Below are 25,051 nucleotides of genomic sequence, written 5' to 3' on the forward strand. Positions count from 1 at the left end.
TTTTTCCAATACAACAGAACTGGGGCAAGTTCCTCACCTTGGATCAGGCTGAGGGAAACACCTGAAAACAAACTTGTCATCATTTTAAAGGAATCTATTAATTGTGCTGCCACCAGATATGACAGGATAGTCACATGCTGACCAAAGGTCTTCCTTTTTGTTACCACCACACTGTTAAACTGCAACATGTCTGTAAGAACAAGGACAGAGGGGAGGTCACCTCCACAGCAGACGATGCTCCTGTCCTGGCTGTGGAGCACAGTATGTCTAAGAAGTCTGTATACTGCCTTATATTGAGCTAATCTCCAATGGTCAGGGAGAACATAGAGACAAAGCTGCCTGGAAAACCAACAGGTAAGTGTGAAAACAGTCCTAAATGTTCCTCAGAGACAACCAGCAGACAAAGCTCCTCCCTCCCTTCCTTCTTCCTCTGAGTCCATGTAAAGCTACATGTTGTCTCTCCTTTGTTGTTATAGTGCATATAAGTTACCTGTTGATATCTTAAAGTTTTGTGTCGGCTGTAGGCAATACCAAACACCAGCCTCTTCTGCTACCTAAAGCCTCTCCTGATTCTTATGTGATGTCAACAACCAGGGGTATCAGAACACTGGTATGTCCCACCTTGCTCACCCAAAAAGAAAAAATATTTTAAAAAATTACTGTTTCCTTTTAGTGATGAATAATGTATTTGCATTAGAAGAGACAGCAAGTGTAACTTCACTTGTCTTTTATATTTTTTGCAATATAAAGCCATTACTGTTTTTAAAAAGTCAAATCAAACAAATCAAAAAGTCAATCAAACAAAGACCATTTTCCATTGCCTGGTGATCTGCTGAAGAAATGCTGACTACCGTTACCTTGGAAAGGCTGTACTGTGCACTGTACAGTGGTAATGACAAAACAAAGGCAGCCTATGCACCCTCCAGGAGGTAAGCTGACAGACAGCTCACTTGCTTTTCAGTACATCACCACAAAAGGGGAAGGAAGGGAGCTGTACAAAAGGAGGAACAGCAAACAGCCCCATTTATTCTGCTTTCCTGCAAATGATTTTTCTCATGACAAATCCTCTGTAGCTGAACGCTTCAGGTTGTACGTTTTACAAATTACTTTTGCCACGTATTTTACCAGAAGCTGTTAATATGCTGTCCAGCTTCCCTCCTTGTGAACATGGTGGAGTGCATGTTTTTGATCCTCCTACAGTTTAAGCACAAGTGTTTCAGGAAGGGGTAGATCAAAGGCAACTCGGATCAATATGCTCCAGCCTTAATTACTGTATTCATCTGCACAATGGTGAGCAGTGTCCTGATCTGAACTATTGGGACAGTTCTGCTTGTTTTTGAGATTGGAGATTTTTTATTTCTAAGAAGAATTGAAGATAAAACCATTTTGAGAAAAAATAGTGTTTGTGGTTTTGGGACAAGAAGCAGCAGACAGAAGTGAAACACGAACCTGGAGATTATAAAAAAGTTTTTCACTGTGAGGGCAGTCAAACACTGGAGCATGTTGTGTGGGTTTGGGCCTGGCTGTTGTTGGAGTTCCTTCAAGAACTGGACACAGCCCTGAATAACCAGGTTTGATCTCATAACTGACCCTGTTTTCAGCAGGAAGTTGGACTCCAACCTGAATTCTTCTTCCTTTGCTTCCTTTTTTTTTTTTTTCTTTTTAAGAGACCTGTAGAGAAACAATATCATTTATATCTTTCTTTTGCAAAACAAACTGATAGCAGGATAAATATTTAATACTCAAAAGGTCAGGGATATTCCTCTACTGGGTATTACAGTCCTTATTACTGGGTAGGAGACCAAGGTTCAGCATTTCCTGGTATCTGAGAGTACCTAAACTCACATACTGTCTCACCACCTGGTCACATACATTATTTGGGAGCAGGGCTGTTTTCTACAGTGCCTGTGAAACTGCCTTTATTTTGCATAGACCTCTGTGCCAGAGAGAAAAAACAGTCTGATTCCCTTGCATCAAAAAGGCATTTCTGTGTGATTCATTGACTGCAATGCAGAGGTTTATTTTGCAGAACTCTTTACAGGGATCTTCCTTGACTTGCAAGACCAGTTCCTGATGAATTCCATAATTCCATTTAGCCAAAGTCAGGTTAGGGTTAGGGACCTGGGCTCATATATTTCTGCCAAACTTTAAAAACTATTGTTACCTATATTTCAAGCATGTTTTAATTGTTTTTGAAGAGAGGCAACACTTTGATTTAAATAATACGTCAGAAGAATATGCTATTTCAAATGACCAAATTGTCTGCCTCATTCAACAAAGCAGAAGAGTAATTTTCACGTTTGAACATTAGAGATACATATGTCAACAGTGTATAAAAATTACAGGAGCAGAACATCTTTCTTGTCGCAGTGCCAGCACATTTCTCAAAGGAGAGAGGAGTGTTTTCTAGATAGCTTCAGATGTGGCATTGTTTAATGCTTGCATGACTGGAGCAACAAGAGACTCCGGGCATGTTCAGACCACCACCATGGCAAGGCCTGTGCGTGTGCGTGCAGACAGAGACTCAGTCAGCATTTTATTATTAAGCAGGAATGGCATCTCACTTTCCTACAAATACTGTTTCATATCTTGTACACTGCTTTGGCCACCCGCTACAATGACAGGTATGATGCAGATGAAGGCTGCCCCTACTCTGGTGCTGCTGTGACCAAAACAAAGACAGACACCACCAGCAAAAGACGTCTGGGATACAAAAGAGGGGCTTGAGCTGACTTGTCGGGTATGAATAATGTGAGAGACACCAGCTCTGTTGATGCCTCAGTGGTGTGTGGTCTCTTGGTGTCACCTGTTCTTAAAAACGGGTATTCTGAGCTGGAAAATGTATGTTAGAAAAATTATAATTTCACCTTATATTTGTAGAATGGATCCTAAAAGTGAACTTGTAGCTGAGATCTGTCTGCCATCAGGTTTTTCCAGATACAGAGATTTCAGTAGGAAAAAGAGGAAGAATGACTTACTCAAACCCTGCTAGGTCAGGTTAATTCTCTACTATTACAATTGAGAAGTACATAGTTGGGTTCTAAATGTAGGTTTTTGGGCATCTTCTAATTTACCTGCCTCATTGAAAAGGCTCCTCTCGATTCTAGAGCCAATGAGTGAATTTAAGTTCCTCCAGAGGGTAATTTGTGACATTTGAACTAGACAGTGCTAAGCACGTTATCAGCCTGAACCCTTTAGTATTTACCTGCTAAATATCACCTTAGCCACACTTCTGATTAAAATGGCGCATATGGTCGACTGTAGCAACCTAGTTTGATCTGAATCAACTTAATGAAAGGCGAAATTTCTCTTTTCCTTCAGTAAAAGAATATGATCTTCCAATACATCAAAATTTTCTTCCTTGACGTTATTCTTGGCTGACACATTACCTAAATATATGAATGTGGTTTTGGCAAGGGAAGTCTTATGTGCTATTGCTATATAAAAGCTACACTGGTTTTTCAGTCTGCCACCGTGACACGCATTCGGTGTACTTTTTCCACACCAGAAAGCCAGCCTTCCTGATGCATTAACATTATAGCTTGGGATTTCTACTATATACAAAGTCAGTTTTATTTTCCTCCTTCTGAAATTTAATTTCATTTGACTTTATGAACTCTTTAAAGATCTAGTCTTGCTATTCCCACCTCTGTGGGAATACTTCCCAGCAGTAATTTATACTCAGGCATGTCTTTAACCTACACGGATTTGGTTTTTTGCTGTTCCAGCATGTTTTGGGCAAAACGTAGAGGGTTCTTGTAGAGAACCGGTACCAAATGCGGTTTTGTCTCGACATTGCCGCTGTAGCGCCATCCAGCGCAGCGCTTCGAGAAGACCATCTTCTCCACAGCTTTGAGAAAAAACAACCTCGTGCGCCTGCGCAGGGACTAAAGGCGCGAAAAGAGCTGAGGCGGGGACAAAAAGGCGCGAAAAGAGCAGAGGCGGGGGCAGCACGGCCGTGGCGAACTGCACGAACACATTTGTGATCTGCGCATGCGTGGGAGCCCCTATATAAGGAGCGCACGTGCCCCTCGGCGGGGGCGGCAGCGGCGCGCGCGAGATTCCTCCTTCCGTTCGTGCACCCTCAAGGCTCACCCCCCACCCCCCCGCTTCGATCCCCGCCGGAACCTGAGGCCACCGAAGACCCTGGGGAAGATCACCGGACTCGAAGTGGTGGTGACAAACTCCTCCTTCTCCTTCTCTTTCTAACTCTCTCTCCCCTATTCTTTTCCTCTCCTCCCTTGCCCTCCCTCCTCCCTCCGTTCTCTTCTCCCCTCCAATAAAAGTAAAAGGTTGTACGGCATTTGACCTCGTTTGCGTCTTAATCTCGTCCTTGGGATCGTATTGAAACCTCTCCCGACATTGGATCGGGACAGTTCTAAGTGAAATATCTTTGAGTTTTGAGTTCTTGGTATACGCATTCTTACTCTTTACTACCTTCCTCCAGTTTTAGGATGATTTAATGGTTTGCATTCTTCCAAATGACACTGAGAATGAAGAAACTGAATCTGATATTTGCAGGAATTTAAACTATCTCCCATTAGCTCTGCCTTAAGTAGCACGTACCTCAGACATGCTGTGGGCGAGTACCCAAGCAGCCACCCTCCAAACCACATCTCTGCTTCATCCAGCTCCAGGAGCTATAGTTTGCCTCAGTGCAGGCCTGTTTCTATCTGACCTTGTGCTATGTTTTGGCAGTCTCACTTCTGCAACTATCTTCTCTCTTCAGCTGTAATTTTTTCTTTCCTTTAAACAATGGTCACACTTGCTTTTCTGTTTCTAATACTCCTAGTTATCTTTACCTGACCAAAGGCTAATCAGATATTGCAGTTTCTTCTCAATTCCTTCGTGTTAAAGTAAAATAAAGCTGAAAAACGTAGACACACAGCTTTCAAGGTACCTGGCCAGACCCTTGGTTGTCTCATGTATGCCTGGATAACTTAAAAACATCTTTTCCTTTTTTCCCCCCACTTATAATAAGATCTTTGGTTTCCCGTCTCCATCTGTCCATCAAGACATTGAGATGGGAAAAAAAAATTTAAATTCGTTATGACAAAAGATTTTATTCGTTAAAAGGGTACATTAGATCATCTTGAAACTGCTACAGAATTTGTGGCAACAACAACAAAAAAATTTCAAAAAAGAAACACACTCAGATTTTTTAAAATACTTTGTGACAATGTTTCCATTCGCCTTGCTTAAGAAAGGAAAATCAACTAAACCAATGAAACAATGTCAAGGCCTAACTTTTTTTGTGTTGTTTAGAAACAAAATATGAACAAAATAGTTCACCTGTTATTTTTGTTCTGTGGAAGAAACCGGAGACCCTTTGGGGTTAAGCCCGTTTATGTAGTTCGTTTCATTTGACTACTGAACAGCTTACCCTTGTTTCTCGAGGTATAGCAGATGCTGCGTGTTGGACTATTATTTCAGTTACAGCCAATAAGATCTTTTCCGTGATGACCAAATTCTAATTTTCTTAGCTTTCCTTTCATGAAGTTAAAGGAGGACTAAGAAGCTGGATTTCCTCTGACTGTGTTGAATATCAGCTGGTTTGTGGGCATGTATGAAAGGTATATGTGTGTTATAAAATACAATGCTTTATAGCAACTTGAATTCCTGTGGGCCCAACAATTAAGGAGACTATGCTAAAACCACAAGTTAGTGTTTAATCTAATTTAATTGACCATTTATATCTGATGCATAATATAATCTTTTCATTTCAGTTTGGTCATTTCTGTGAACTGACCCAAAGATTGCATCAACTAAGGGGGAAGATGCTGTATTCATCTTGATCTTGAAATAATCTTTACTCATGCTGGGATTCAACCTTGGTTTGTTTTAAGTGGCAATCTAGCATTGAGAGTGCCTGGAGGACAACTAAATTGTCTTCATAAGCCAAATTTATAAAGAATTTCCTGCAAGATCTCTATCGGCTTCTCTTTTCTCTCTGCCCTGAGGACATCACAAGGCATTGCGATTAGCAATTTTTCCATAAAATTTAGCTGTTTCTGTTGGGGCCCAAGCTAACTTCTCACCAGTGGATGAGTAGGAGAATCTTTCCCCCATTTGCAGAGCTACAAATTCTGCCAGTCTGTGGAAGGGAGACTGAGCTCTGCCCTCTGCCCAGCACACAAAAAAAATCTTCTTTTGTTTTCTCCCACCACTTTTTTGTCAGTCATTTGATGCTCTTGTCCATGTTTCAGCTGCTACCAGAGAAGAGCATGGAAGCCCAGAAGTCATTCTCAGCAATGGGAGACAAATGTTTATGCTGGGAATGCACATAGAGCCTGAGACAGAGCAGCAGTATCCTGCAACAACATCAGCATCCATCTGCCTGCCTGCAGTGAAAGGGAAAAAATGATATTAAGGATTGGTGTCAAACAAGCCAAAAGAATTCATACAGATTAAGCTTACTTATGGGAAAATGCAGTCTTCTCTTCAAGTCAAAGAGGTAACAAAAGTGATAGTAATACATAAAATCCATGAACCATTTAGGCATTTCTTTTTTTGTTTTCTTCATAAGGTACATACCGAACTGGCTTTTCTCTCATCTGTCTGTCAATCTAAAGTGGGACATATTTCTCTGAGAAAGCATTATGCTGATAGAGCAAATGGTGGGAAGAGAAACTGTGTCTTGGCTGCCCATATTCACAAATACAAGAGAGAGATGGTGACAGGCTGCTCTTTGCAAAAGGAACCTCTCTGTCGTCTCAGTAAGTCACTTGGCACAGTCGTGTGGCACCAGCCCTGTGAGGCTGAGACCATTTCTCATTCTGCCATTATCACAGTGTGACTGCATCACTGTGCTTGGGAAAATGCAAACACTCTTGTGATTTCTAGCGTGAGTACAGTACTGGCCATGTGAGTTCTTTTCCCTTCTCCAGCCCTGTGTCTCTTGGGGTCTCCTGCTCTGGTCACTGGGAGTGCCAGTCACCATTGAGTCATGGATCACCTCATCAGGCCTCTCTCTTACAGTGCACAGTGCCCAGAAAGGTTCCTTTTTTTCCAGCCTTCCCCTTAAGCAGTAATTACATAGCAAATGCTTGAAGGGTCTAAGGTCGAAAATCGATGTTTCACGTCGGAACAATATGGGTGATTTAAACCTTTCATTACCTTTAATAGAAAGATCAAAACATTTACATTTTAATTATCCTCCTTTACTCACTCCAAATCTTATCAATTAGCTTCTGCATATAAATTCTGGAGAATGATTGTCTTAACAGCCTCAAAAAAGTCAATAGAAAAAAACAGGAGGGATTCCTCTCTCCTAACTGTTCTCTTCACATCACCTTTAGCTTTCAACTGTTTGACCATCAGGAAAAAAGAAGAAAGGAAAAAGAAAAAAAAAGAAAAAAGAAAAAAAAAGCTTCTCTAGAACGATGTGCTTTCTTACAGGAACACTCTTACTTGTTCTGCAGTGAGTGATTGCACCCTGTCTCTGTGAGCTGCAGTGTGACCACCAACCGCTAATCCTGTTTAATGCCGAGATCTGGGTAAGGCTGCAACAGGATGTTATCCACCAATCCAATTTAGTTGTTGAGTAATGTCAATAAAACTCATTCCTTGACAGATCCCTTCTAAGGCTTATGTCATCCTATAAATACACAATTATAGGCATCTGCAAAACTAATGGCAAACATATTTAAATCTTTCTTCAGTCTAACTAGGAACATTTGAGAACACGCCTCTAGAATAAAATTAGTCTTTTGTCTCCCCACTATCTGTCATAGATTTTCAGTCTTAGAAACACCTCCGATAATAGTTTTTATGTTTGCAGCATACTCGACGGAATCAACATAAATAGTTGTTTTACGCATCAGGCTTTCAGGTAACTTTCCTGGAAATGAACCGGGAATGTGTGGGCAGGAAAGGACTCTGGGTCTCTGAGACGAATGAAAGGAATGGTGGAGTACTAAAGGGAGCAGGCTTTAATAAAGGAATAATCTGGATGAACAATTAGTTTACTAGTTAAAAAAAGGCTTTTCAGGGCTTTTTCATGAAGTTGATGGAGACAAAATTTCAGAAACTGGGGTTTTTGGTGACTAAGGTAGCTAAGACACAAATCCTCAAGGAAGGACCTAAATGTTAAATTTTGAGTTCGTAGTAAGAAGGTAAGTGGGAAAATTCACTTAAAATTAGAATCAAACTCGGATTAATATCTAGTTCTAAAGGCAGAACTCATCAATCATCAAAATATGACAAAAATGTCAAGTATAAAATACTTTACCATGTCAGAGGAGAAGACAGGGGGTTTGGAGCTTTGACTGGGTTTTGGTTTTGTTTTTTACTGGCGTGTCACATTGATAAATTGTTTGCTGCCACATAGCAAGTATCAAAGTTGCTGGATGAAGTGTTGTGTTTCTGCTGAATATTTTACGTCCAGAGCACCATTCATAAACAATTTACACTCTGCAGCGAGGAGCAGCAGAGGAATCATAGGGCGCAGCTCTGCCCATGCCGCTGTGCCGACCCCACGTTGATCAACACAACGAACGTGTCTCTGACATAAGGGGATGCCTGGATGACACACAAGGCCTGAGCTGAAGTGACAAAGAAAGCAGAGGAAGAACTGGCCCTTCTGGTGCTTTTTGCTAGTGCTGATCACTGCCAGTGCTGCTTATTAACAGGCCGCTAACTAGTTCAGCAGTGGGGAGCTGGGTGGCTCAGCAGCAGCCTGTGCCACGGTGTTTCTGATGTCTGATCATCTCTGCTCCGCACTCGGGAAGCTCATGTTCCTCACACCTGCAGACATCTCCAGTGCCGGTCCCTGCAGTGGTGGGCTATGTGCCACACCAGGAGCCATTCAGTTACTCTGCAGTCACAGAAGCAGCTCCTCAAACCTGTCTTGTGTGCAGAAGGGAGGGAAACACCTTTATTATCATATCCTCTGTCATGTCCATCCCCTCCTCTTCCTAATAATCTCACTGTCCTGGTACTTGTCTTAATATTGGAAGGAACATGCACCCTCAAATAGTTACCTTTAAAACAAATAAACAAAAATGGCCACAACTTTTTATCCTCCTTTGCCTTTTCCCTTGTCAATGTAGATATTTATCAAAAAATATATGAATTTTTTTCACAGCCTACCAGTACAACTAGGAGCCATCAGAGTAGCAGTGATGTCTGAGGTGAGTAATAGGCTGGAACACACAGTATTGTCTCCAACTTTAAAACTGGACCGCATGCAACACAGGACACTTGTTTCTGATGGCTAACATTGGTGGAGGCAATGAAGGAAAACATTTATTTTCAGTCACCTTCCAAATCTGATCTTTCTGCTTCCCAGGAAGACCTCTGTGTTGTCTCAGTGTAACCATCAGAAAGCTAAATGCCTGGTACATGCTCAGTGTTCTCTTTATTGTCAGAAGAAACAAGAGGCGCATTCCTAGAGGGATTCATTTGATTTTAAGGTCACTTGGCTTATGCCATGAAAAGACCCATATGTTCCTCTGAAAATGGAGGCACCCTAAACCCAAGGATGAAAGAACACCATCATAGATAAAGTAGGATAAAGTAGGAGTACATATTGGCGTCACTGAAACTGGCATATAACATCTGCATGAAAAATTGGACTCTACTTCTGTTCTCTAATGTAGCGATATTCTTGTTCTGTAAGGCACCCTAGAGAAAAAAATGAGGAGAAAGAGTGAAAAAATTCTATAAAGGAGTATTCGTTCTTGAGAAACAGTAAAAGGAAGGAAATCTTCTCTAGTGGGAATGAGCTTCTTCCATAGTGGGCCTTTGCCTAGTGCTATCAGACACTGAACATCCATTATTACTGATACCTGCAGAGTGACAGCTTTCATTTCTGACACATTCTTTTTGCTTCAAAGATGAAAGGGAAGGTATGCCAAAGAAAAATGAGAAGTGGATCCTATGTGGCTATTGACAGACAAAGAACTAATCAAGAATGAGCTCAGCCAATGAATTTCATCGGTAATAGGTAGGACAGGAACTCTGTGGAGACTGAGGGTACTCAGAAGAAAGAACCACAGCTCAGAAGGGGTTGAGCCACTGTAGGACTCATGCAGGGATGTAGCTTGTTCTGTGATATGATTTCCCATCCCTGTTTATAGATGTATAACTGGTAATAGCAGGGGAGTCCCGAGAAATTAGGAGGCCCTGCTGAGAGAAGCATCTAAGAAGTATCTCCACTTGTGTCTTTGTGACAGCTACTGTCTTGGCTGACACACTGTGGGCTGAATCGGGACACCCTTGTCACTTAAAGTAAATAAATGCATAAAAACAGAGTTCCTGTGATTTCAGCTGAGGAAACAATGATGCCTGCTGAGAGTCTAGCAGTCACACATCATCTGTGGAGTAGGTTTGTCATATGCGCTCTTGAGAAAAAAATGCATCCAAGACTTGATTGGATGATCAAGAGGACAAGCTCTAAAACACCGTATCACAGGTAGGGAATTTTAGAAGCTTTTTGCAAGTCCCTGGTTGATGGAGGAAAAACCTGGATTTAAGGATATACCCATGTGGGTTTTGAATATCACTATGAAGAAATGAGGAGAAAAAATGAACCAACAAAAGAATAAAAATTAGGGAAGAGCTCAAAGGTGAATATTGATAGAGACACACACTTAAGCATGCCTAGTCTGGTGTAAGTGAAATACTTGTCCAGATGTAAACACAATTTCCATCTCCTGTTTTTCATCTCCTGTTGCTTTGGCTGGAGAATGAGTTTCACATACTTACGAGAAATACAGAACCTGATTCCCTAATTTTGCCCGACACCTTTGTATAGTTCTCTATAGTTCAAAGAATGAAGACCGACAGATGATCTTCTCAGGGTCTGAGCTCTTTTAATCTGGCACTGCAACGTCCCACCAGAGCAATAAACCCCAGATGTATTCCATAAGCCTGCAGAGCTTTTCTGTCTGAGGCTGAGCACCATCCAAGGAAATGTCCCATCCAGTTTTCTTTGCTCTGTTTCCCGGTCGTGGGAGGTGCACAGTCCAATTCCTTCTGAGTTTTGCTTTCAGGGAAATCCAGTCTGTGGTGTGCATGGTGAGATGTGCTGGGGATCACATTTGTTCTTGAGTGGAGCGTTGGTTTTCCTGCTATCCATGACACTTCAGCCTGGCTAAAATGTGGTAGTAGCACTTCCATTCCTCCTAAGACTATTTCATAGACCCTTAGAGAGAAGATAATTTTTGCGTAACACTGGCTCGTATCAATCACTCCCGAATAGCTCCAAGGGGAGAGTTCTAGCCCAGGAAACAAAGCGTTGTAGACCCATGTAGCCGAGACTCTCCTCTTGTGGATGAAATGTGTCTATTTGTAAAACTGTGCAGAACAGCTATAGCAATTCAGATTCACAACCTATCATCTTAACGTTTAAGTAAAGACAAGTCATTCCATATGTTTTCTCATATGCTTTCTTGTATAAAACGTTAGTTGAAACATGTTCTAGACTTTCTGAATAAGACAGCTAGTGTAAAATTCTCTCTGTAATAATATGAAAAAATATTCCTAATTTATTGGTTGCCCATGATTATAGTTCACATTCAGTGAAATTAAGTTTGAAACCTGGCTCTTTTGCACCTCTGGGGTATTGTAAACAACAAATTCACTTTTAAAAAATAATGATCTAGGCAGACTGAGAAAATATAAGACTAGGCTCTAAGCTAGTGTAAATCATGGTAGATATATGGAAATTGAACTATGCTGATTTACATCAGTTAATGGGTCTGACCTAGGATTTATATAACAGAATTACATAAATCTCTTTACTGTGGACTTGTATTCATTTTCTAGAAATTCACCAAGTACTGTATCAGCTCAAAGAGAAAGTAAGTGTCCAACAGCCTCACAGAGATTTTCTAAGATTTTATAACTTTAAAACCATCTCACCTCTTTTGCAAAATGTACCCATAAATATCCATTTCACCTGTAACTGAGCCTGCTGTGCTCAAGAAAGAAACAGTCACCAAACAATTCCTTACTGCAGACAAAAACAAGACAACAGTGAACAGTCTCATAGCAGCAGACTTGTCTAGACTGAGAAAAATTACCTGGACACAAAACAGTACAAAAATTCAGAGTTATCAACCTCAGTTTGTGTCCTGTTGCTCAATCCCATTGTGCACACATAGTCACAAATTAATTTGTGTTCACCTCAGTAGCCTAATTTACTCTTCAGTATGATCTAAGAACAATACATTGAGAACATCAAGGATATAAAAATAGAGGAAAACATAATTCTCACTCCAACCAAAGCAATTTTGATTTTATCGTTTAGAGCGCTTGCTGACAAAAACCGCTCCCTTTTAAAGGAAATGGTAGGTTCATCATCATTAAAAACAGGCTGTACTCTGAGCATCTAGCGGACAGAAACAATTTTTTATGAGCTACGAATTCCTGGCTCCTGGTGCAATAGTTATATATTCCCTTTGCCCATGTCCCTAACTGCCTTTTTTTTCCAATCTGAAACAAAAATCAATTGACCAGTCTTCCACCCCACATCCCTTTCATTGCGACATGCAGTTTCAGTTCATCTCTGCAGTTGTCCTACTTTTCCTGTAATTTGACCTTGAAGCCTTAATCTCTTGCATATGACGTGATGCAATATGTGAGAGGACCAATGTTTCCTGAATTGGTCCTGTTATGCTGCTCATTTCTACATGGCAACAGGAATTTTCAGACACCTGGGAAGGATGGGGTGGAGAGGGAGTGATATTATCTTTGTCTTTTAGCATAGATTTTTTCCATTCTACAGCCACTGTCAGCTGGATCAAGGTTGAGGAGACAGCTACAGAGTTTTGCATAGTTCTGCTCTAACTCTTTGCCTGAGGAAATGGTTTCATGACCTGTTATCTTATATCCACCCTAAATTCTGAGTGAGTTATACTAGAAAGAAGATTTCCCCATGGATTTCCCCAGACTTTGGATATGCAGAGTACTTGTGTCTCAAGGTCTTTATAATGCTGTTTGAAGGCAATAATGGAAACTGTCACTTTTTACAACATTTGAGTTATTTTTTCCTTTTTTTTTTAAGCAGGAAAGGTAGATTTTTTTTTCTTCCCCATTTAATGCAGATCTCATAAACCAGAAAAAATGCTCTTTCAGAAAAAAAACTTGTTGCTGAAAAGTCCAGTGAGTGGTCAGAATTATAAAGATCACCTTTAATTATGAGGATTTTTCTCATTGCTCTTATATTTCATGTTGAAATATGTCCAGGCGTCTCACAAAGTTTGTCTTGTTGTTATCAACAATGACTGGATATTGGGATTCTCTGCCATAAATAAAAAGAACATAAAGGCCATAAATAAGGAACAGATCCTTGGGAGCCTGACTCTGTTGAATCCACTGCCCTGGGGAAGCTCGAATGTAGAAATACCACAGGATTCAGTCACATTTCTTCTTCCAGGAAAGTTTCCTTTCCTCTGATGTATCATATCCTGGTTGACACTCTTGATTTTCATAGAATCATTGAATCACAGAATCATAGAATCATAGAATGGTTTTGGGTTGGAAGGGACCTTAAAGATCATCTAGTTCCAACCCCCCCTGCCATGGTCAGAGACACTTTTCACTAGACCAGATTGCTTCAAGTCCCATCCCTTTGCACATTTACGCGCGCTCCTGATTTGAGGGGAAGACTCCCACCTTTTTCAGTAACAGTCTGAGGCACCTGCTAGAGTATGCAAATAAAGAAAATGACATGAGCTGGAATAAGGAGTGAGGATGTGGACACACATTTGTCTTAGGGGATAAGAACACTGCAGCATCCACCCTGCATTAGCCATCCCTTCAGCTGGGCCACAGCTGAGCTGCTCATGATCTTTTGTTAGTGCTGCAAGTATCCATTACACCACTGCTCTTTCACATATGATGAACGGCTGGGATTCTTCAGCCCATCAGTCTAGAGTCCAAAATCAGTCACTGCATAGACTTGGGAACACGAAGTTTTACCAAGTCCTGAGTCAGTTATAATTCAGCTTCCAAAGGAAAGCGGTGTTTTCTCAAAAAAATTCCCGTGTTCAGCAGCTCTTTATTTTCAGACTAAACAGCAACAGAATTGATTTTTCTTGGCTTTCCCTCCACCTGTGGAGCATATAGATGCTTTTTCTTCAAATGCATTTAATGATGGCATGCTACGTTTAAAGAAATACAAAAAGTAAGGAGAGGTAGGTGGGTTTTATTCTGTAGTTAAAAGATGCTCACCCTTTAAAAGTGAATTTGGTAGAACTTAGCTGTGTAATAAAGTAAAGTTATTGAGCAGAAAACAAGTTTCTCATGCAGTAAAGCATTTTATGTATTTCAATATTTTTTTGTCTTCTGCATTGAGTTGAGCTATTCCGCACTGACTACACAATTAAATATGAATTGCGCCTAGAAGAACACATGTTCTATCACCCTAATAAGTGGTTATTATATTTTTTCAAATATACAGGAGGTAAAGGTTCAAATGTCTACTCTCATCTACATGTGCTGTATAATAAATATATTTCCTCATTACCCCCAGGAGAAATGCATCCACTTAAACAATGTTCCTTCTATTGTTTCAATTGCATAATTTTGCTCCACTTTCTGAAATCCAGATTCTTTACTTTCCCACCATATTCAAACTTCTTGTCAATACTCCCAATACTCTGATTTATTAGCCTTTTGCTTGTTTTATCATTAAATGTTATATTCTTTACTTGGTTTCTGCTGGTGCCTTCTCTCCCTCCACTACACATCATGACTGTGTCTTTTCTATAGGTTCTCCAAGGACCCCTGAGACCCTATATTTTCATACTTACTTGAAGACTCTTGTGCTGCTAACATTGACCTGGATTAAGTTATATGCCAGTTTCTGTTGTTACTGTATCTGAGCACTTCTCAGTCATCTACTTAGTTTTTACAGTTCTCTTCATGATTACGCTTGTGACATCAAAGTGATGCAGCAAAAATTTCACCTATGAGCTGTTTAGAAGAGTAATGTTTCAGAAAGGACAAACAAACCCTGCAAGGCTACATTAGAGAAGGAAGAGTGTTGAACTGGGCTCCGATTTCCCAAGCCCTGTCTTCATGTATCAAATGTTGTTGGACCATTCTCTAATATTTACCAACTATCTTACCTTGTGACTAAATTATCAGGACAGACAGTTCTTCTTGACAGTATAAGCTTCTCAAAAAAATGAAAACACAAACAAACAAACAAACAAAAAAACAGCAAAACTTTATTTAAACTACATATTCACAGTTTTTCAAAAAAATGGGAAAAAGTACCTCTTACATTTGTTAAGAATGCGTTGTAGATGATCCACATTTTTTAACAGAATCTACTTCATTTAGTTTCATTTTTTTCATTATTTTGCTAAGAATAATTTATTTCAGCTGACTTTCTGTATCTTTTTGATCTTATCTGTTCTGATTTCAGTAAGTTACACACCAAGCCCTACAAGAAAACAAGATGGCTTCAGAATTCTGCATGGTTGGTTGCTGTGGTTCATAGCCTCCCAAATATTTTCACCTATGTCAGTCCATCTCATGGCAATGTGTATGGGCTTCCTAGGTCCCATGCATGGAAATTCCCAGTGCTGGCAAGGCTGGAGCAGCCCCGGGGCTGCTCTCTCAAGCTATCACTGAATTTCTGCCCACCCTCTCTTCTTCTCACCATCTGTCTTTTTCCCCAGCCCAGCTGCATAGGCTGGAGTTAATATTGCTCCTGTCCGTTGTCATAATTCTTCCTGTTTGTCTCTCTGTTGCGGTTGTGCTTTCCTTTTTTTCCCATGCTCTGTCCCCCCCTAGGTTTCACACCTAGGCTCTGACATTTGTTCTCTCTGACATTATATCTATGTGTCTTTTTTCTGCTTTTTCTTAAAAACAAAACCTTAAAAACAAATGGGGTTTTTTTCATATCTGTATCTATTCTTTCAAGTTATTTTTCTGTCCAAACTAAACAAAAGTGTAAAACTGACACCAGATTGTTTTGCTATGTTTTATTATTTTAATGTGCAAATGAATGGATGCAAATATTTATCCTAGCCCTCACTTTAACAGCAGATTAGGGCCACATTATCCAAAGAGCACTGCTGCCCTCTAGGAAGCTAACTAAGACTTTGGACTGCCTAGTAAATTCATTCTTCACATACACAGACTCGTTTCAGGTTTTGTTTCATTTTTGGAAGTGAAAATAAAAAAAAAAAAACACCAAACAAACAGGAAAAGAGTATTTTAATTTGATTTTTCTGTTTAAAAGCAACAGTATGCATGTTAAATCAATGTGAAAAATTTGAAATGTCAGACTATTACAGTCAGATTTCTGGAGCTCATTTCGCACCAGAAAGCAGTTTTCAGAAATTAAGAATTCTTTGAATAAGCAAAACCAAACATTCATAAATCACTTACAAATTGCAATGAAAAAATCCTCAAGCATCTGAGAGGAAAAAATTACAAATAGAAAACTTTCTATTATGTGCTCCTAAGGCCCATATATGTTGCTTTCTTTAATGTGGGCTGCACTTGCAAAAAATAAGTAGATACCTTACACACCTAGAAAGGCTGAGGGTCAGATTTTCAAGAGCTCAATACTCAACTGGTCACTTGCTGAAAAACATGGTGGTTTATTCCATCATGTGCCTCCAGTAAGAACATGAGAGTGAAATCTGTAGCTTGACTTTGCATTTTTTTATGCATTTGGAGGATTATCCTGAATCATCTAAGGGGTACTTTAGGAGGAACAACTCAGATGTAAATTTGTTTAAATTATTTCCAAAACAGAGATGAAAATTCTAGAATAACGTGCTTTCTCAGATTTAAGCCTCTTTACCTAAAGATTTATTCCAAGTCTGCTGGAGCCTTTGAAGAGATTGTGGGGTTTAGTGCGTGTTCCTGAGTTCTGGAAGTTATGTGTGTATTTCAATGGGATTCTCAGGAACATTACAGGGCTTTTTCTCCGTTTCTTCATTTGAAATAATGCCTTTCAGCATGAGCTATATGTGGCTTTTACATGTTCTTAACAATGAGTTTGGTTAAGGTTGTTAATTCTGCTGTTATTTCTTGATCTGGTTTGAAATCAATGGGAAAGGAGGCATGCTGAAAACTGCCTTCATGAGTGTTATCTTGACTGCTCAAGCATTTCAGAAGATGGTCTGTCTGAGTTCAGAAGTCAAAGGCAGATTTACTTTTTCGGGGTGCGAACACGGTCTGTGCAGTTGTGCCGTAGATGAGAAGAGCACTGGCCTCCTGCCGCTGGCACGGGGAACAGGGCTCTCCTTTGGAGGGACACAACAGGATCTGTTCTCAGCAACTGCACTAGAGAGAGCTGTGGTTTCTATTTCTGTCCTTTTTCAAAGTTCATGTATGATACACAGAAACAGCATGCTGCACTCTAGTGATCTTCTGTTGCACCTTTGAAATTAGATGGTAGGAGGAAATGTGGAATTAAAGCTTCTTCTCATTTTAATGGTAGAAAATAATACAATCCATGTACACTTTACGTAAAAGATAAAAATATCAAATTTTTCATTCCAAGAAGCTTGAAGACAAAATACAGAACTGGATTCGTGTTATTTTTAGTTTTAGTTTTCCATTTTGTACAATAAAGAACAAAAAGAAGTAAAGAAATAATGCTACTTACTAATAAAAAATACAGTTTAATTTTTGTTATTAATTTACAATTCAGGCTTTCTTGGTGCCATTAATAGAGAACATCTGTCTGCCAGCTTGGCAACCTGCCTGCTGCATCCTCATACCCTCTCCTTTCTCTCACCAGAAACCCCTGGGCATCAGCAGGGGGAGGTGGGAAAGTGTTTCTCTAGGTAAAGAACACGGATGAGTATGTCAGCAACTTGATTTTGTCTAGACAGGGACTTAGAGTCTCTTGAAATTAGTATTAAGACTGAGCAAAATTATTATTTAACAGAGCTAATGCTTTTTCTACTATATATATATATATATTTTTTTTTTTTTTTTTAGGAAGGCTTGTACACATTAAATGCTCTGTGCATTTTTCTCTGCCCTAGTTCATCTAGTATCTTTGAACAGTTTGTGGTGCATAAAATTTGTATTTTACATTTTCACGTTTTCTTGCACTGAATGCAAAACAGAGAGACATTGTCATTAAAACAAAAACTTTGGAGGAGGAAGGCATGAAGCCAGTGTCTCAGAGACAGATCCAGTTCAGGACTGTCAGGAACAGAACAGTGTTCTGTGCAGCTGCCATTTCTGACAAAGCTTTCTCCCAGGCCCCTTAACCCCATTACAGTTTCAAGAGCAGCAGGTCGTGTGCCATACAAAATGGCATATTAGGAGTAAGAAGTGATTTTTTATGTGATACTGAATACAGACTAAAAGCAGTTTTGAAATGTATTGCAAATAAAGGTACAGCTTCAGATTCACCAGGCAACAGCATTTGCAAGTAAAACAAGTGATTGAGAGTGCTGGTGTAACTTGCTGTCTTATTTTTCTGAAGGAAAAAAGAGAGGCAGGAGGTACTTCCTCACACTATTGTTCTCTTTAGGAGAAATGCCTTTGACACCACCAGATTGTTTATCTCAGGAAGGAAAATTCATTCATGAAAGAAAAAAAAAAAAAAAAAGAAAAAAAGGTGGATTTACTTCAGTTTGCACAGACCTTGTTCTGCTTAAAACCTTAAAGAACAGTGACATCTTCAGTAATCAGAATGATTTGCCATAGGAGAGTTGGAAATCATTTCCTTCCCTCCCACCGCCACCTTAACAGAAATGCTACAAGCACAGTGGAACCTCGCCACACTCAAATCTTCAAATACCCGTGAGTGAGACAGAAATTTCCTTTGCTCCTTGCGTCACTGCAAGAATTTGTGTGTGTTGTGCACAGAACTCATTAATTTCTTGGTTTTGTCTTCCCCAAAAATATTAATTCGCAATGACAAAAATCAACGCTATAGCTGAAGAACATAGGCTTACATATAGCAGTAATGTGTATGGTGCAGCACTGCAACATATCAGTGAGCCATAAGAAGCGTAAGTGTTCAGATTAGTGAATCTAATGCACCTATGCACTGTAGTATGGACCCGAAAGGATATTACTGTAGATGTAAACCCCTAGCACATGTAGCTGATAGCTTTTAGCTGGATAAACAATAGCTCTCTCGAGCTCCCACAGCAGGATGTCCCTGCCAGTCGAACTCAGCAGAGGGTTGTGGCTGGTGCTGGCGGTCTCACCTGATCTTCACCCAGACAATATGGCAAATGGCTGGAGTGCAGGTCTCCATGTCTGATTCGTGCAGTCCTGCACACTCAGTGTGTCAGAGACAGTCCTTCAATTGTCTTCTAACCCATGTGCATCCCTACTTAGAGTGTTTGCAACACAACGTGAACAATGAACTGTCTTTCTCATACTCGTACCAAGGACTCGTACCGAGCAGAGGCGTCCACATTTCAACAGTGCGACTGCCAGGAGCTGAACATTTGAAAAAGTCAAAGCTAAAAAGTCAAAGCAAATGTTTTTTCAACCATCTCTTCTTGCAAACAAAGGTAGTAAACCTTGAATGCTACTGAAGTCTAGCAAGTGACTTAAAATAAGAGTTTGGGGAAATTTTATATTCTGCCTGTGAATACAGCAGAACTCTGGTATCACCCTGCTTCCAGCTAAAATAAATATTCACAGAGTCCTTAGCTTTTATGTGTAGCTCTTGAATTGTGGTGACAGGCATGCAGTAACACCTACTCCATTATTACTTTTATTAGAGCTTTATGATAACAATAGGTGCTGAAATAGTGTGTTCCATTGACAGGTCTCCATTTATGAAAGAACTTGATCTCTGTATCTGGGACTTCAACAACAGTATCTTTATACTTCAGCCTTGTGAAATTGGCTTAGCTGTAGTTGCCAAGTCCATATATCGTGGAGGAGCTGAATTCTCACAGCCGAGATGACAGCCAGCAATTAAAAACCAAGTGTTCATTCCATTTATGGACTAAAGAATACTTCTCATCTGAACTTTGAGAACTTTAATATTAATCTCATTTTCACGTCCATATGCAATATGATTTTAATGAAGCCGGGAAAGAATAGGGGAGTTGTTCTCCAGTTAATTTAAAATCTGAATATTTCTCTAGGTTAAAACCAAAGACTGTGCAGCCACCTAGATTAAAATTGTCTGCACTGAATTTCAATGCTAGTGATTTCAAATTCTGTTACGGCTGATTGGTCTGCTTTTTATTGGCTTCCCATCTTCCCTTAGCACTTTAATTACAGATAATTCATTTTTTATATATCAGAATCCTACTCTCTGAGCTTAAAAATTTCTCTCACATGTCACTCAGGGAAAAACGTTCTTCCTGGCAGGGGAGAAGGGATAGAGATGAATGAGGTAGGATATAGTTAGTGATGTAGTTAGCAGTTTTCTGAGCTAGTGCCGGATTCAGAGGATCCTAAGTTTTATGAATGTCTCTAAATACAGTTATGTGCTTAATTATGCATTTGTTTTGAGAAAGTCACTGAAACATAAACATTACTGTATCAGAAATAGAAACACAATGCCATGCAGGCTGATTTAATAGGCTTTAAATGGATAAAGACTAAAGCTTATAAACTCAAATAAACTATTTCACTTGATTGCTTAAAGATATCATACCTGCGCATTGTCTCAAAACCTGATCTTTTATTGAGTTTTAGTCCTTTTCTTTTTGCCAATATTGCCTTATTTTATCTTTGCACAAACATAGTTTAACTCATGTAGAATTTAGAACAACTGTCCATGTATTAATTTAAAATCTAAAAATGCAGACTTTTTCCTTCCTAATTACAGACATATGCAAAATAAGAAAACAAAAACCAAAAGTCCCATACGTTAAAATGTTTTCTGATTAATTTTGGGCACTGCTTAAACATGCTTTATCCTTTCCTGCTGCTACCAAAGTAATGCTGCATCAGGAGACTGCCGTGTCTAGACATTTTTAGTTGTGGGCAGCCAGCTGGGAAAAAAAACTTCACATGAAACACTACTATCCTTTACCGTAGCAGACAACGTAAATGGGAAAGAGAGAACATTTTTGCTTTGAGACTTGCCTCATTAAAAAAACAGGTTAATACGAGGAGTACTTTATCAAGTTTTAATGAGAGTGAAGACGGTGAGTAGTATATTTTTAATTGTTTAGTCTGGGGAAGTTTGAATCTTATTTTCTAATGCAGGAGAAATCTAGATCTCATTTTGTCCCTGTCAAACAAAAAAATCAGCTGCTTGTCCTTGCTTATTCTTTGTAGTACTTTAGTTAAATTCTGCAGTTCACAAGTATGCAGGCTGTTCGTATATGTATATGCTGTAGATATCTCAGTGTCTTCGACTTGTTTGCTTGTAGTTTGTTTGTTGTTTGTTTTTGTCTTGATTGGCTCATTCCTGATGATCTTAATTTTCATTAGCGCTCATTAACTGTTGACATGCTGCAGTTCTAAGTCTAATCTGTAGTACCATTTATCTGTAGTACCATTTATTTTTCTCAAAACAATAATTTTGAACATCTTTCTGAGACAGTGTTTAAACATTCATTTTGAAAGAAATAATCTCCTAATTACTGTGAAGGAAAATAGCTTTTTCTACATTAGATAGCAGTTGCTTAAACATTACCAGGTGACTGATTTCCAAATTTTATATACAAACACAGCAGAGGAACTTATTGTCATATGGTAACCAGCTCTAGCATCTGTGACTTTGCCATGATTAAATATTAAATCTTTTATTCCAGCATCCAGTGAAAGTGCTTGGAGTGCATCTTCACAAACATTTTGACTCCTTAATAACTAAACAATCACTGTATTTTCAGAATTAGCTTGAAATACAGAAATCAGCTGAGCTACCTGTGTTTTCCTAAAAGTTTTAAGCCTTCACTGTGTGTCTGAAGTATGTATGTAAGGGTCTTACTGTTCCCTAGCATACATAACTAGAGGAAGCTCAAAATGGGTTTTCAGAGGGAAGATGCAACTTGCAGGTGTCTAGCGCAATATGATGCTAAGCGTTCTTGCAGTGTGTTGCTAGAGATAAAACTCTTCCCCGCATTAAGCTTGCCCACAATAGTGGGATTTTGAACTTCAGCTTTTGATAAAACATATTAGTTGGACACATGTCCTTTTTGGTGTAAATGATCAATAAACACAATACTTATGATTTGTAGAACACCTAATATCTGCTACACAAGTTGTTTATTAGATACTTTATATAAAACACAAACCACAGTAGGGGCTGCTTAGGTTAGTCTTCCCAACTCTGCACATAGTAGAAAATCCTCACTGGAGTGCCTCTGCAAACACACTCACATTACAAACTCAGTGTTACTTGCCCTTGATGCTCTGGCATCCACTAGCTAGTAGGAATTGCCTTGACCTGAACATTTTAGTGTGTAACACAACTGAGAACAAACATTGCAATTTCTCGAAGGATATTTCTCCTATGAAGACACGCTGAGAGAGTTGGGGTTGCTCAGCCTGGAGAAGAGAAGGCTCCAGAGGGACCTTACAGCAGCCTTGCAATACCTGAAGGTGGCCTACAAGAAAGCTGGAGAGGGACTTTTTACAAGGGCACGTAGTGATAGGGCAAGGGGTAATAGCTTTAAACTGAAAGAGGGTAGATTTAGATTAGATATAAGGAAGAAATTCTTAACTATGAGGGTGGTGAGACACTGGAGCAGGTTACCCAGAGAAGTTGTGGATGCCCCATCCCTGGAAGTGTTCAAGGCCAAGTGGGACAGAGCTTTCAGCAACCTGGTCTAGCGGAAGGTGTCCCTGCCTATGGCAGGGGGGTTGGAACTAGATTATCTTTAAAGTCCCTTCCAAACCAAACCATTCTATTATTCTATGATATTGTAAGTGAAAGCATCCAAACATTAACAAGCTGCAGCAAGCTTTTAAAAACACAAACATTACTTGTATTATATTGTTATAATGTTTGGCACTACTGCTGAGATTATCTTTCACAGTTTCTCTGAGACTCAGTGGGATGCTAGTTCAGGTCTCTGGTCTGCTACTGACTCTGTAGAAGACTTCAGAAAAAAGCCTTCATGGCTTTTTTGGGTACATTCACTGAGGAATTCTCTCTTGAAAGTTTGGGGGTTTTTTAATGCTTTTGTTATGAGATATTAGAAAAATGTACATGAATGAGTGCCTTTGTTAGAGGGAAAATGGATGTGATCCCACACAATGCTTAAGACCCCAGTTCACCAGGCTGTCACAGATTTGAAACAAGCTGACACACCTTCTGTGCCTGCGCGTAATAATGCTTCATTTACATCTCAGAAGGATTCATGAGGAAAAAAAAATCAAGACTGAGTAACTCTCAGAGATTATGCTAATTGAGGTTAAAAAGTAGCCTAACACACAAGATGAGGATACTAGCAGATGAAAACTTCTGATGTAGCTTTCATGCATGTCCTTAAATCAAATCCCAAATAGGCTGGTCTGGTAAATCAAAAGTCTTCAGATGAAATATGGCTAAAACTCTCTTTCAAATATCATGTAAGAGCCAAGCATCTATGCAAAATGTTGGAGCCTGTGATAAACTTCACCAATTAGCAGGGGTTTTTTTCTGTTATTGAGATCCTACAAGACTGCCTACAGTAAAATAAAATGGATTTTGTGACACATACGTTTCATCATCCAGAGTCATCCAGAGTCAAAATAGTTGCAAATGATATAGATGTGCACTTATCACCTAAAAAATCTTTATTAGCCAGGCATAATTACTGCCATTGTTCTGCAGACTGTGTTAAGAGTTTTTCCTTCACTAAATGCTCTGAGGATGGGTGCTGCTGCTGTTCTTACTAGAGCTGTTGCAGTAAAAGAGCAGTTTTACCACTCTGCTTCCTAATTGATTAAGTCCAAAGATAAACTTGAAAACATTTTTATTTTGGGCAACAAACTTCATGGGTTTTTTTCTTATTTCACTGCAATAAACCAGTGATCCTTTGATCTTTTCTCTAAGTGCTTAAATGTTTCTCTTTTAAAAATGGGAGCATTTCTGCTCATAAGTGCACATAATATTAGACAAATACAATGTAGATTGTTTCCAGCTCCAAATAATCTGTTCCCAACTGAAACTACATACGGTGGCTGTTAAGAACAGAACACAATTTACTCGAAGTAACTAAGCATTGCTTGGAGAGATTCAAGAGTCTTGTCCAACCTGTACAGAAGGCTGGTAGCTGCTACCTTTGTATCATCCATTAGGACTCCAAATACGAATTGTTATTTTTGATCTTTCATCTATCATCTACAAAATGTCATGTTCCATTAGTCACTTCTTTTTTACATATTGGAGAAATCAAGTTCATCAATACTTACAGTTTTTTAATGAAGTCTCTTTAGATGTGTCTCATACTGTCTTTATAACTGGTCCTTCACTGGCCGCAGCAGCTGAAGAGAAAAGAGGCAATAACTTCTGCCATATTCTGAAAGGCATTTTGAATAGTAACTGCAGATAAGCATCACCTGAGTGAGGCTGCTGAAATTGTACACACTGAGGTTGTTGTGGAGGGGGTCAGGCCCTCTAAAGCCAAGCCAGCTTTCATGTTACTTAAGGTAACGGATGTGATACAATACTTTTGCTTGATGGATTCTCTGAAAAGCTGAAAGCAGCCTGTGGGGCTATTTGTGACACTTTCAAAGTATTGTAATGAAAAAAATATATGTTCAGATCTCATTATTGCTTGAGAAAGTGAACAGTAACATAAGCAAAGGAAGCAGCTAAGACTGCTGTGAAGAGAAGCGTCTAAATGACTCGGTGCATTGCAAGCATCCTCTGTGGTGTTTTTGCAAATATCCACCTTCAACTCTTTGTTTCTCTTCTCGTTGTCAGGATTAGGTAATGCTACTTTCCCTCCCTGCTTCCACTGCAAAGTACTGAAAAATTAATGAACAAAAAGAAGTTTTCCCTAAAAAAATAACAAATTTTGTTCTTCAGTTCAGAACATTTAACTTCAAGAATTCAAAACTCCAATTATTTTACGCTTGTAAATTCATTTTCTGTGTGTGGAGAAAGTAACAAGTGCTTCTACTGAAGCATCGAATGCGTTCAGTAAGAGCTCACCCTTAAAGCTCTGCTTTTGCTTTTTCTCTTGCATGTAAACATGGGAAG

Source organism: Platalea leucorodia, assembly GCF_965183815.1.
Source record: "Platalea leucorodia genome assembly, chromosome: Z".
Lineage (NCBI taxonomy): Eukaryota > Metazoa > Chordata > Aves > Pelecaniformes > Threskiornithidae > Platalea > Platalea leucorodia.